The sequence below is a fragment of the Hibiscus syriacus genome, unplaced genomic scaffold (assembly GCF_006381635.1).
Source record: "Hibiscus syriacus cultivar Baekdansim isolate YM2019G1 unplaced genomic scaffold, ASM638163v2 tig00113725_pilon, whole genome shotgun sequence".
NCBI lineage: Eukaryota > Viridiplantae > Streptophyta > Magnoliopsida > Malvales > Malvaceae > Hibiscus > Hibiscus syriacus.
The window spans coordinates 9,684,077-9,695,328 of record NW_024063471.1 but is presented as its reverse complement, the minus strand read 5'-3'; positions in this window follow the sequence as shown (position 1 = coordinate 9,695,328).

The window sequence follows — 11,252 nt, the reverse complement described above, 5'->3', positions numbered from 1 at the left end:
AAAGGTATAGGTATTGGAAGAACAATATGATACTATAGGCTTAAATTAGCAGAAATCAGCTGAACAGTATCGATACTGATGCAATTAGTATCGATACTGAGGTGGGTATCGATACTATGAGGAAGGTATCGATACCATTGATTATAGAATGTAGAATTGGTATCGACACAGTATAGAAGTATCGATACCATGGTAAGGGTATCGATACTATTGAGCCAGAAATTTTATGATAGGCTGAGATTGTTATAGAAAATTTAATAATAGTACTTTTGAGTATTGTTTAAGCATAAAAGTTAGGGAATATACAAACATTTGATATTGTACGTGTTTTTAATGGATGCTTGAGTAGATCAAAATCAAGCTCCCGAGTCAAGCAAAACGAAAGGCAAAGGCAAAGTAGCTAAGTAATCAGATTTGCGTTTTGGATATAATAGCGAGGCAAGCCAGGTGAGTGCATTTATTATGTACTTATATGTTATGATAGTCATATATGCATGTTGCTTAATGTATGTATGGTGATTACCGAATGGCACTATGCGTGCAAATTAAGAAATTCATAATAAGTTTATAAATTTCCGTATTGGCACTGTGTGTGCAACCTAAAAAATTAATAATAGGTTTATGAATTTCCGTATTGGCACTGTGTGTACAAACTAAGAAATTCATAATAAGTTTATGAATAACTGTATTGGTTGTGGGTGTGCAATCCACGTAAATTATAGTAAATTTGGGGAAATTATTGAGTGTACAATGAATTGAAAGAGTTAGTGGATATTAGAATTGTTATGATATACTTGTGTTTAGAATTTTGCTTATGAATATTTATGCCTCACTAAGAATTTTCTTAGTGTGTATTAATTTAACTCGTAGGTTATTATACAAGTGGAGTAAGGAGATCATCTAACATCAAAAAACAATGGTCGCCTCATCAGTAACTGTACGACATCCATGTCTATTTTGATTTATTTAGTTGGCATGTAATAGACTTGGTAAAAACGCTCTAAAAGTATTTTATTTACCATGATGTAAAAATATGAAATGTTTGAACACTACTTTTTGTTTACCTACCTAAGTTTAATTAATGTTTTATTATCATTAAATTAAAATGTTTTATAAAAAAAAAACTAAATTTTATGGATTTTCAAATGAGGAAACACTTTAAAAGTGACATGGCATCTATATCTCGTGTACGGAAAAGTATACGGGAGATGGGTGTTACAAAACACCTCAAGAAACTTCGACCGGAAAGAAGCCTATTGTCTCTTATTTACAAGTCTTTGGGAGTCTTGCATCTGCTCGGATTCTGAAATAAGAGAGATCCAAGCTTGATAAAAGAAGTAGGAAATGTGTGTTTATTGGCTATGACTGAAATTTAAAAGGATATTAGTTGTTCCAGTTGGATACAAAGAAGATGATTATTAAAAAAGACGTGGAGTTTGATGAACAAAGTATTTGGGATTGAAATGTCCCAAAAGAATACTTGTATGAATTCATTTTGTACTTTGACACTGAAGATGATGAGATGGATGATTAATCACCACCACCACCTCCTACACAATATTTAATAGAGAATTTCGTACTAGATCTAAATAAAAGAGAAAAAGCTCAAGCCACTAAAAGATCAACAAAGGAGAGGAGATTTCCATAAAGATAAAAGGATTACTATTTAGAAAAATAATAATAATCCTTCACTTTTCTTTTTTTTGTTTACATAAAATGAACCATTAAGTTATAAACCTATCAGTGTAAAGTTGAAATTTAATAAAAAGAAATATGCCAATATAGAAGTGGAGAGTTATAAAGAAATACTTGTTACAAAAGGATACAAACATAAGCAAGGTGTAGATTATGTTGATGTATTTACTCTTATTTCTTGTATGAAAACAATCATATTCCTAATTTCTATTGATGCTCAGAACAAATGGAAAATTAATCTATTTGATGTGAAATCAACTTTTCTGAATGATTTCCTTGAATAAGAAATTTATGTTGAACAACCATAAGTTTTTTTAATTAAAGGAGAAGAAGAAAAAGTCTTGAAGTTGAAGAAGGCTTTATATGACCTAAAACAAGCATCATGAGCTTGGAATAGCATAATTGATAAGTATTTACAAGATAATGGATTTAAAAGGTGCACTCATGAGTATGCACTTTATGTTAAAATTCATGAACATGATATTTTGCTTGTTTATCTCTACGTAGATGATCTCATTTTATTATGGAGAAACCCAACAATGATTGTAGATTTCAAAAGGAGCATGTGAAAAGAATTTGAAATGATTGATTTAGGGCTCATGTCTTATTATTTGAGCCACGAGGTGAAGCAAACCAATACTGGAATTTTTGTTTCTTAAGAAAGATATTGCAATAAGTTACTTGAGAAGTTTAGCATGCTTGAGCGTAAGCATGTTAACGCCTCGATGGAATATGGAGTGGAGCTTTTTAAATTTGATAGAGAAAATAAAGTAGATCCTACGATGTACAAAAGTCTCATGGAGAGCTTAAGGTACCTAACTTTTACAAGACCTGATATTCTTTTTACTAGTGGACTTGTTTATCGCTTCACAAAAAATCCTTTATCTTCTCATCTAACGGTAATAAAAAGAATTATTTGTTATCTCAAAGGTACTCTTAATTATGGTTTTTTTATGATTTCTCAAATACATTTGAGCTTGTGGGATACTGTAATAGTGATTTTGGAGGAGATAAAGATAGAAAAAGAATGAGCATGTTTATATTTTTCATGGGAGATACAACTGTCTTATTGAGTTTTAAGAAGCAACCAATTGTGGCACTTTCTAGTTGTGAAGCTGAGTATGTTGTAGCTACATATTTTTCTTTTCATGCTATTTTGATACAAATATTTATGACTGGAATTCAACTTCCATAAGAAAATGCTACACAGATTTTGATTGATAACAAGTTTGTTCAAGCTCTTACAATGAATCCAGTGTTTCATGATCGAAGCAAACACATCGATACACAATATCACTTTATTTGTGAATATGTTTAAAAGAAAAAAGTGTCTCTGGATTATGTAGTATGATGTATTATGTAAATTCCAAGGTTGTTAGGAGTTGGTAAAAAACAAGTTTAAGGGGGATGTTAGATATTAAACTTGTTTTTTTATTAAAGAATTAAATGTGTTAGTTTTATTAATTAAACTTGTGTATTTAGTTTTGTTCATAAACTCATTTCATTAAATAGGAGAGTTATCAATATTAAATTTGAGTTTAAGTTATGATGAATGCAAATCATATACATACCTATTTTAATGCACATTACAAAGTGTGGAGAATAAAAAAAACCCTTCTTATAAATGTTATTCAATTATATTTTCTCTCATTTTTAATTTGAGATAATTAATATATTTTTATTTTCCAACAAGCATAACAACATTAGGTCTCATATCATATTCAACTATGCTATCATGCAATGACTCTTTTTATGAACATTTTAGGGTTTTTTCTGTATTTCTTATTCTTTACATTAAATCATTCTATTGTTTACTCTAAAGTGGTGTATAATCTTCAGATCATTTGCAGCAAAAGAGCAAGCAATATTCAGTATTTTACCCATGCTACACAATTTCCCTATAGTTTAGACCATAGTGGAAGTGTCCCAAGGGATGTTTACTTTTGTAATAGAAAACATTTTAAGGTTTTTCATTGACTGATGAAAGCCTTGAAAATTCCATTTTCTATTGCATTAAATCAATTGGTTGAATCTGTTTTGTTTGTTGCATAATTGGACATTGCTTTCATGAATTACTAAAAGAATGATGAAGAATAACTAACCAAGTTCATTTAATGGGTTAGGATTCACCTACACAATGTAAAATTATTGTAGTTTTACATCATATTTAAGACTATTGGATAAGTGAAAATAGATGGATGAGCTTAATTTCTTATTTTTTTCGAGTGAATATATTCTCATTTTCTACTATTAATTTTAGCAATCTATTTTCACTTATCCAACAATGTTAAATGTGAATAAAAATATAATAATTTTACATTGTGTAATAGGATCTTATCCCTTAATTAATTATTAATAATTGTTTGATGTGCAAAAAGTAAAATTTTGCATAAATACTAAATACGTGATTTTTAATTCAATTTGTAGAGTTAAAAAAATTTGTTGCAGTGTATCAAATATCAAATAATAATATTTTGATTTTCTATAAATAATTATTTTTATTTATTATCATTTGATAAGAAATTGTTATAGGTTGTATTTATTTGTATAAAATGTATTTTTTTCTTATATTATGTCAAATATTTTGTTTTGTAGATGGTAACATTCATTGTTTTTATAAGTTATTGTTATAAACGGTTTACCTTTTTTCTTTTAGCTCAAGTGGAGAGTCACAGTCACTAACTTTTAGGGAGAGTGTTAAATCAAAGATGGAGGACCCCTCTCTCCCACAGAGAAGAGGTCCAAACCCCTTTCAATATTGAATGAGTGGTTTATATAATAACTCTTAGTGTTAGTACTCAGCTAATAGTCATGATGATTACTCATAAATTGACAAGATAAGTGGATATGATCATCTGTCAGTTGATTTGGCTCAAATATATCATGTGGCCATATCATAAATTATGTCAAAGGATTGTTAATTGTTGGAGGTTATGAATTTCTAGAGATTTTGATCGGTGGTGAAATTCATCTGAAGGTTTCAATATATGGATAAGTAATATTGGAGATCCATATGAGGTACAATAATTATTCTCCCTTCATTAGGGGAATGTCATGTAGTAGCTTGATCCTAGACTTGCGTGTGAAGGTATTTTTTGCATTTAATGAATCATTTTTAGGAAATCGTTGGGATGAATGCTTTTAAAAAGTTGGAGGCTCTTATACATGTTGCTATGAGATTGGTATAGTCAAGCGGTAAGATATTTTGACCTTTCAAAAGATACTACATTCTCCGACTATTTAAGGGAGGAGCCAAGGCAAAATCTCTAGTACACTTTCTTTTTCACTTGATTTTCCGTCCTCTATAATATCTTCAATGATATTTATTTTCTTTTTTTATTCAAAATTTGTTCTTGCAATTATGAAGATGATTGTAACACCCAAGAATAATCATACACCCGAAAAACGAACTGGGATAGTGGTGGTATTGTTCTTCTTTTAGCACAAGAAAAATGAAAGTTTCAAAAGAAAACTTTAGAGGAAAATGATTGTGTATAGAGAAAATATTTGTTTTTTGAGTTGGATGCAAAACTGAAAGAAATGACTTTATTTATAGGCTTATTCATAGACACAAAGCCTTAATAAGGCTTGATCCACGCAGTTGTCTTAGTTGATGCCATAAATTTTTTTTTATAAGTTTGATTCATTACTCAAAAGAAATCAGGAGAACCTACTACAAAACAACAATAAAATAGAGCATCCAAAACTCACCCCAACACACTAAACAAACCCCAGACCCTTAAAAAGTGATTCCCCAAGCAACAAAAAGATTAATATCTACAACATAAAGTTTATCAAAGTTCTTCCTACTAATATGTATGCCAACCAAGTCCCTAATCATACTCAAAATCACAACAATAGAGCGTACCTAGCTTCAAAAAGTCATGCAATTATGCTCCAACCAAACAAAATACAAGTGCGCACTCCAAGCAAGTTTCAAGATACAAGTAATCAATGATTTACCTTTAAGCAAAATAAGACTCCATTGAACCTCTTGATTCCAAGATTGCTCTTCCGGTTAATATTACATAGCTGAAACACTCCCTTCCAAACAGATTTTGAGAAGGGACAAGAGAAGAAAAGGTGGTCTCTCGTCTTCATGCAACCACAGAAAACACAACACCCATCTACAACAATACCCCACTGCAACGATCGACCTTTAGTAGCCACCCTACCTTGGACAACAAGCCAAGAAATATTAGTATGCCTGGGAATGTGAAGAGGAAACCAAATTAGCCTATGCTAAGGAACCACATCCCTTTGATTCGAGCCTCAGAACAGATTCAATAAATAATAACCGTTCCCCAATCAGTCACGGGTCCAAGCAAAGGAAAAACTCCCTCCCTTAGTTTGAGAATCTTCCTAACACACTAACTAAAGTGACTATTACCCACCACATGCAACAAGTTATCCTTCTACAACACATAAGCTCAAATCCAAGTAACCCATAATGATCACTGTCCCGCCAATATACTCTTAATTAGAGAAATCATACATGCTTTGTTCCAAGTCCTCAAATCCCTCAAAACGAGTCCCCCTCATTTTTAGGTGAACAAACCTATCGTAAACTAACCTTAACCCCAACAGCATAAGAGTCAGACCCTTTCCAAAAAAAATCGAGAAGATAACTGCTCAATAGTTTTAATAACAGCCTGAGGGAGCACAAGCTACCTACTCCAGTAATTAGACACACTAAGCAAGACAACTTGAATAAGCTATAACCTTCTCGCGTAGCTAAGCTTAAGGTTGTACCAGTGACTCAACCGAGCTTTAATACTCGCCACAAGCAGATAGTGATCCTTCTCCGTCAACTTCCTAATAACGAGGGGAATCCCAAGGTATCTAACAGGAAGGCGACCAACCTTGAACCCAGAAAATCTTCAAATTTCCTTGAGCCTTGCATCATCCACCCAGAATCAAACATCTCACTCTTTGCAACATTATGGTGGAAACTCGACCATTCATAAAACTGCTTCAAAATGCACTTAATCCCAACAATTGAATCCAAGGATCCCTTGTAGAAAATAACAAGATCATTTGTGAAACTCAAATGAGTCAATCCAACTCTTTTACATTTAGGGTGAAAATGAAACAGCTTTTTGGAAGCTATAAAGTCCAAGAGCCAGGAAAGGATTTCATGGCTAAGATGAAAAGGTAAGGGGTTCGCCTATTAACCAAGATTTTTGTGACTGAATTGTACACCAAAGAGAAATATGAGATTGGCCAAAAGTCATTATCCTTACAAGGATTAGGAGCCTTAGGCACTAAAACAATCGAAGTAGAATTGAAAGAAGCCAACATGCAGGAGGAAGCGAAGAAGAACTGGACAGCATCAAAAAAATCCTCCCAACCACAGTCCAAGCAGATTTAAAGAACAAATACGTGTAGCCATCTCGCCCAGGCGCCTTATCACTATTTTGGCTAAAAATAACCTCCTTTATCTCTATAGATGAAACATCTCAACACAAAGAATCCAAGGCAACAGATGACAAGGAACATTAAAGCAACTCTCTCAATACATCAACACTGACCCCCTTCACATGAGGGTCAGAAGTCCCGATGAGTTTGGAGAAAAAATCAACAAGCACATATGAAATCCACTCAAAATAATCACACCGATTGCCCTGATCATCAATCAAAACTCTCATAGTATTCTTTTCCTTTTTGCAACCGTGAAAACCTTGATCACCTTCCTGAATCCACTTAACCTTCGCCTTCTACTGATAGAAGAGAAACTCAACTTTCTCAAGGTCAAGAAAATAAGCACCCACTAAATTCTCCTGTTTAATAAAATCATGCCTACCACTAGCCGAGTGGTTTAAAAGTTAAATTTCTTCAAGCTTCTTCCACTTTAGAAGGACACGATGAGAAATATCAGAAAAAATCTCCTGACTCAACTTTCTTAAACTACCCTTGAGCCTCTTCAGTTTAGCAAACAACACTTATAGAGGATTCAAATTCCCTGGCACAAACAACCCCAAAGACTCTTTAACAATAGCCATGAAATTTGGGTGCAAGGTTCAAAAGTTGAAGACCTTAAACGGTTTAGGCTTAGACACCAAAATCTTCTTACTAAGCCAGGCTACAACCAAACAGTGATACGACTCGCCAGTGTTAGAGTATGCCCAAAGACCAACCATATAATGATTATAAGGACACATTTTATTTATAAATTTTATTCAATAAAGGCATTGCCACTATTATTTTCAGTTATATATATATGTGTCTAACATAAATTGAAATATAATAAAGTTCATATGATAATATGATTATTATTAAAAATTCTTAGTCGAATATTATTATAGGTATGAACAATAATAATATGTTTAAGACTAACATTTTAATGATTGATTATAATAAATTGTCATTGACATAGAGATGTCAGAATCGAAGCATGAATATGTTGTTAGAGAATAACATATTGGATTGATCCATTATGAGAATATGTCTTGGATTATTATATGATGGTTACAACATTGTTCATGATGATGACTATATGTATGATCCTTAAACTTGAGATCATTTCTATCTCAACATATATTGTTGTATTTTTTGATATAGTTAACTATAGAGACTGATATTGAATATATCTCGATATATGTAGTGGGATGTGAATGATTAAGATAGGATTTGTCCTTCCTACATAATAGGAAATATATCTCAGACTACTTGATTGAGTGAGACTATATATGCATAGCCATGCTCAAATAAGTTGATATAATATATCACAAATTATTCGTTAATTATAGTATACTCGAGATATCAAGAAATAATAGATGGGTTATACAAGTGTGACTATTCCATGACTTATGTCTATTCTAGATATAAATGACAAAAAGATGTAATACATAAAAGAGTTAGTCACGAAGATGACATGTCGAATCATGATTTCCTGTAACTTAGGTAACAATGATATATTTCTAGCTCTCACTCATTGTTTGTAATAATTAGAATAGTTCTAATAATTACTACTAATGTTACAAGAACCTATAGGGTCACACCCTAAGGCTGGAATGAGCAAATATTAAATTGTACAATGAAATCAGAGTTAATATATATATATATATATATATATATATATGGGTTTATGATATTAACATGTTAATTGTTGACATTGTGATCTATGAGTGTGTGATAGTAGATCGCATCTGGCAGAGGAGCAATGGTTGTTCCGGTGTGGAAAACCTTCGGGATTGAAAAATCCCAAAAACACGATTATGTTGATAAATGTTATCAAATCCCGAGGTTTTTCCATAGAAACTGTAAGTGTTGTTTCTCACAATTTTTGACCAACCGCGCCACTGCGGCCAACTGCCACAAGGGGCTTCGCCCCTTGACCCTTTCATAGGCAACATAGATTGTTGGCCCATTTTAGTAATTTTAACAAATACGTAACGAAAAACATATGATAGGTTTGATTTGCACAGTTTTTAACATGCATGGTTATAGCCTTTTTTTAATATGCAATGGTTGTAATTTTATAAATACGGTCAGCGTGTCGTGCCTCTCTATAATTCAGTTGTATTTCTCTTCTCACCTTACCCCATCTTATTTAAAGCGTGTTTTTTAAATTGTAATCCTATGAAGATTCAAATGTGTAGAAGAATGGACTGGCCTGAAGGCGAGAAGATGCTTGAGAAGTAGCATTATGTCTTTAGATTCTTGGTTCTCCCATTAGCTTGGGATGGGCCACCTTAGTTATAGTTATTTTGGGCTATAACCATTGCATTTTATTTACTGCTTATGTTTATCTTGTATATGATGCAAAGTATGATATGTTAGAATGCTAATATTAAAATGAACCTTGATGAGATTAATAAGGGCCTAATATTAAAATAAACAATGATGAGATAATTATGTAAATCCCTCTAAATAGTCTAAGTTAATTTTAAATGTCCAATATTTACCTTCGTTAAGGCTTGGATCGACATTATGTGGGTTTTACCAAAGAAATGGTATATGAGTCATAGGATTATAAACCTAGAGGTTAATAATTTTGATGAATCATGAGATGATTTGAACAAGAGTTTTTCACCAAATGAAGGAGTTACATGGGATGTAATTAGTAAGGTGTTACTTACGTAATAACCAATCTCCTAAAAGTAAAGCCAAAGCTGATTTATGAAGAGGGTGAAATATGGATCCTTACTCACTATAAAAACCTTTAAGATGTTTTTTTGAAATTAAAACATGAGGGTTTTTAATTTTGAATAAAATATTGGGCATAATTTATTAATAAAGACCTATTTATAAATATTTAAACTTTGTAAATTTACTTACATTGTATATTTTTCATTGTTGTAGACTTAACGGCAAACAACACACTTTCATTATGATCGATCCTTTAGAATGATAAGCTAAATGGCATAAACTTCCTTGAATGGTTCTATAATTTGAGAATTGTTCTCAAACAGGAAAGGAAAGAATATGTCATTGAAGAACTCGTTCCTGATGAACTGACAAATAATGCTTCTAGAGCTAACAAAGACAAATTTAAGAAACATATGGATGATATGTTAGACGTGGGATGTCTAATGCTTCCCACCATGACTCCTGAGCTTTAGAATAAACATGAGGACATGGTTGTATATGAGTTGATTCAAAATCTCAATTAATTATATGAGGGGAAGGCACATCAAGAGAGGTACGAGACCTCTAATGCTCTATTTCAATGCAAAATGAGTGAGGGATCTATTGTAGGAGCTTACGTCATCAAGATGTTGGGCTATGTCTAAACGTTGGAGAAGTTGGGATTTCCACTCAAGGATGAATTGGCCACTGATGTCATCCTACAATCGTTGTCGAATAGCTTCAACTAATTTGTCCTTAATTTCAATATGAATGAAATTAACATGACTTTACCACAATTAGTTGGCATGTTACGAACTGTTGAGAGTAACATGAAAAAGGTTGGTCCTAAACCCATTCTGATGGTCTGCAAGGACAAAGGAAAGAGAAAGAATAAAACAGTAGCAAATTCTAAGGATAATGGCAAGCCAAACCCTAAAGAAAATGATGCATTGAACCCCAAAGGATGAGTTAGCAAGGAAGGCAAATGTTTCCATTGCAAGAAGACAGATCACTAGAAAAGAAACTGTCATGTTTACCCAGAAGAGGTTAAAAAGGAAAAACCAAACGGAATGTATGTTTAAGGTATTTATGTTGTTGATGTTAATTTATCAACATCTACTTCATGGGTACTAGATACAAGTTTTGGTTCTCACATTTATACTTCTGTACATGGACTACAAAAGAGAAAGAATCTGGCTAAATGAGACGTGGACCTACGAGTGGGAAATGGAGAAAAAGTTGTTGCATTAGCTATAGGGACATATGTTTTATCTTTGCCTACTGTACTTGATTTAAATTTAGAAGATTTTTATTTTGTGCCTAGTTTGACTAAAAAGATTATTTCTATTTTTTGTTTGGATAACATTGGTTTTGAGATTATTATTAAGAATAATTGTTGTTCTTTTTATCTCAATAATGTCTTTCAACAGAGTTGATTAATGGTCTCTATATTTTGGATCAAGAAAATACTATTTATAACATCAATA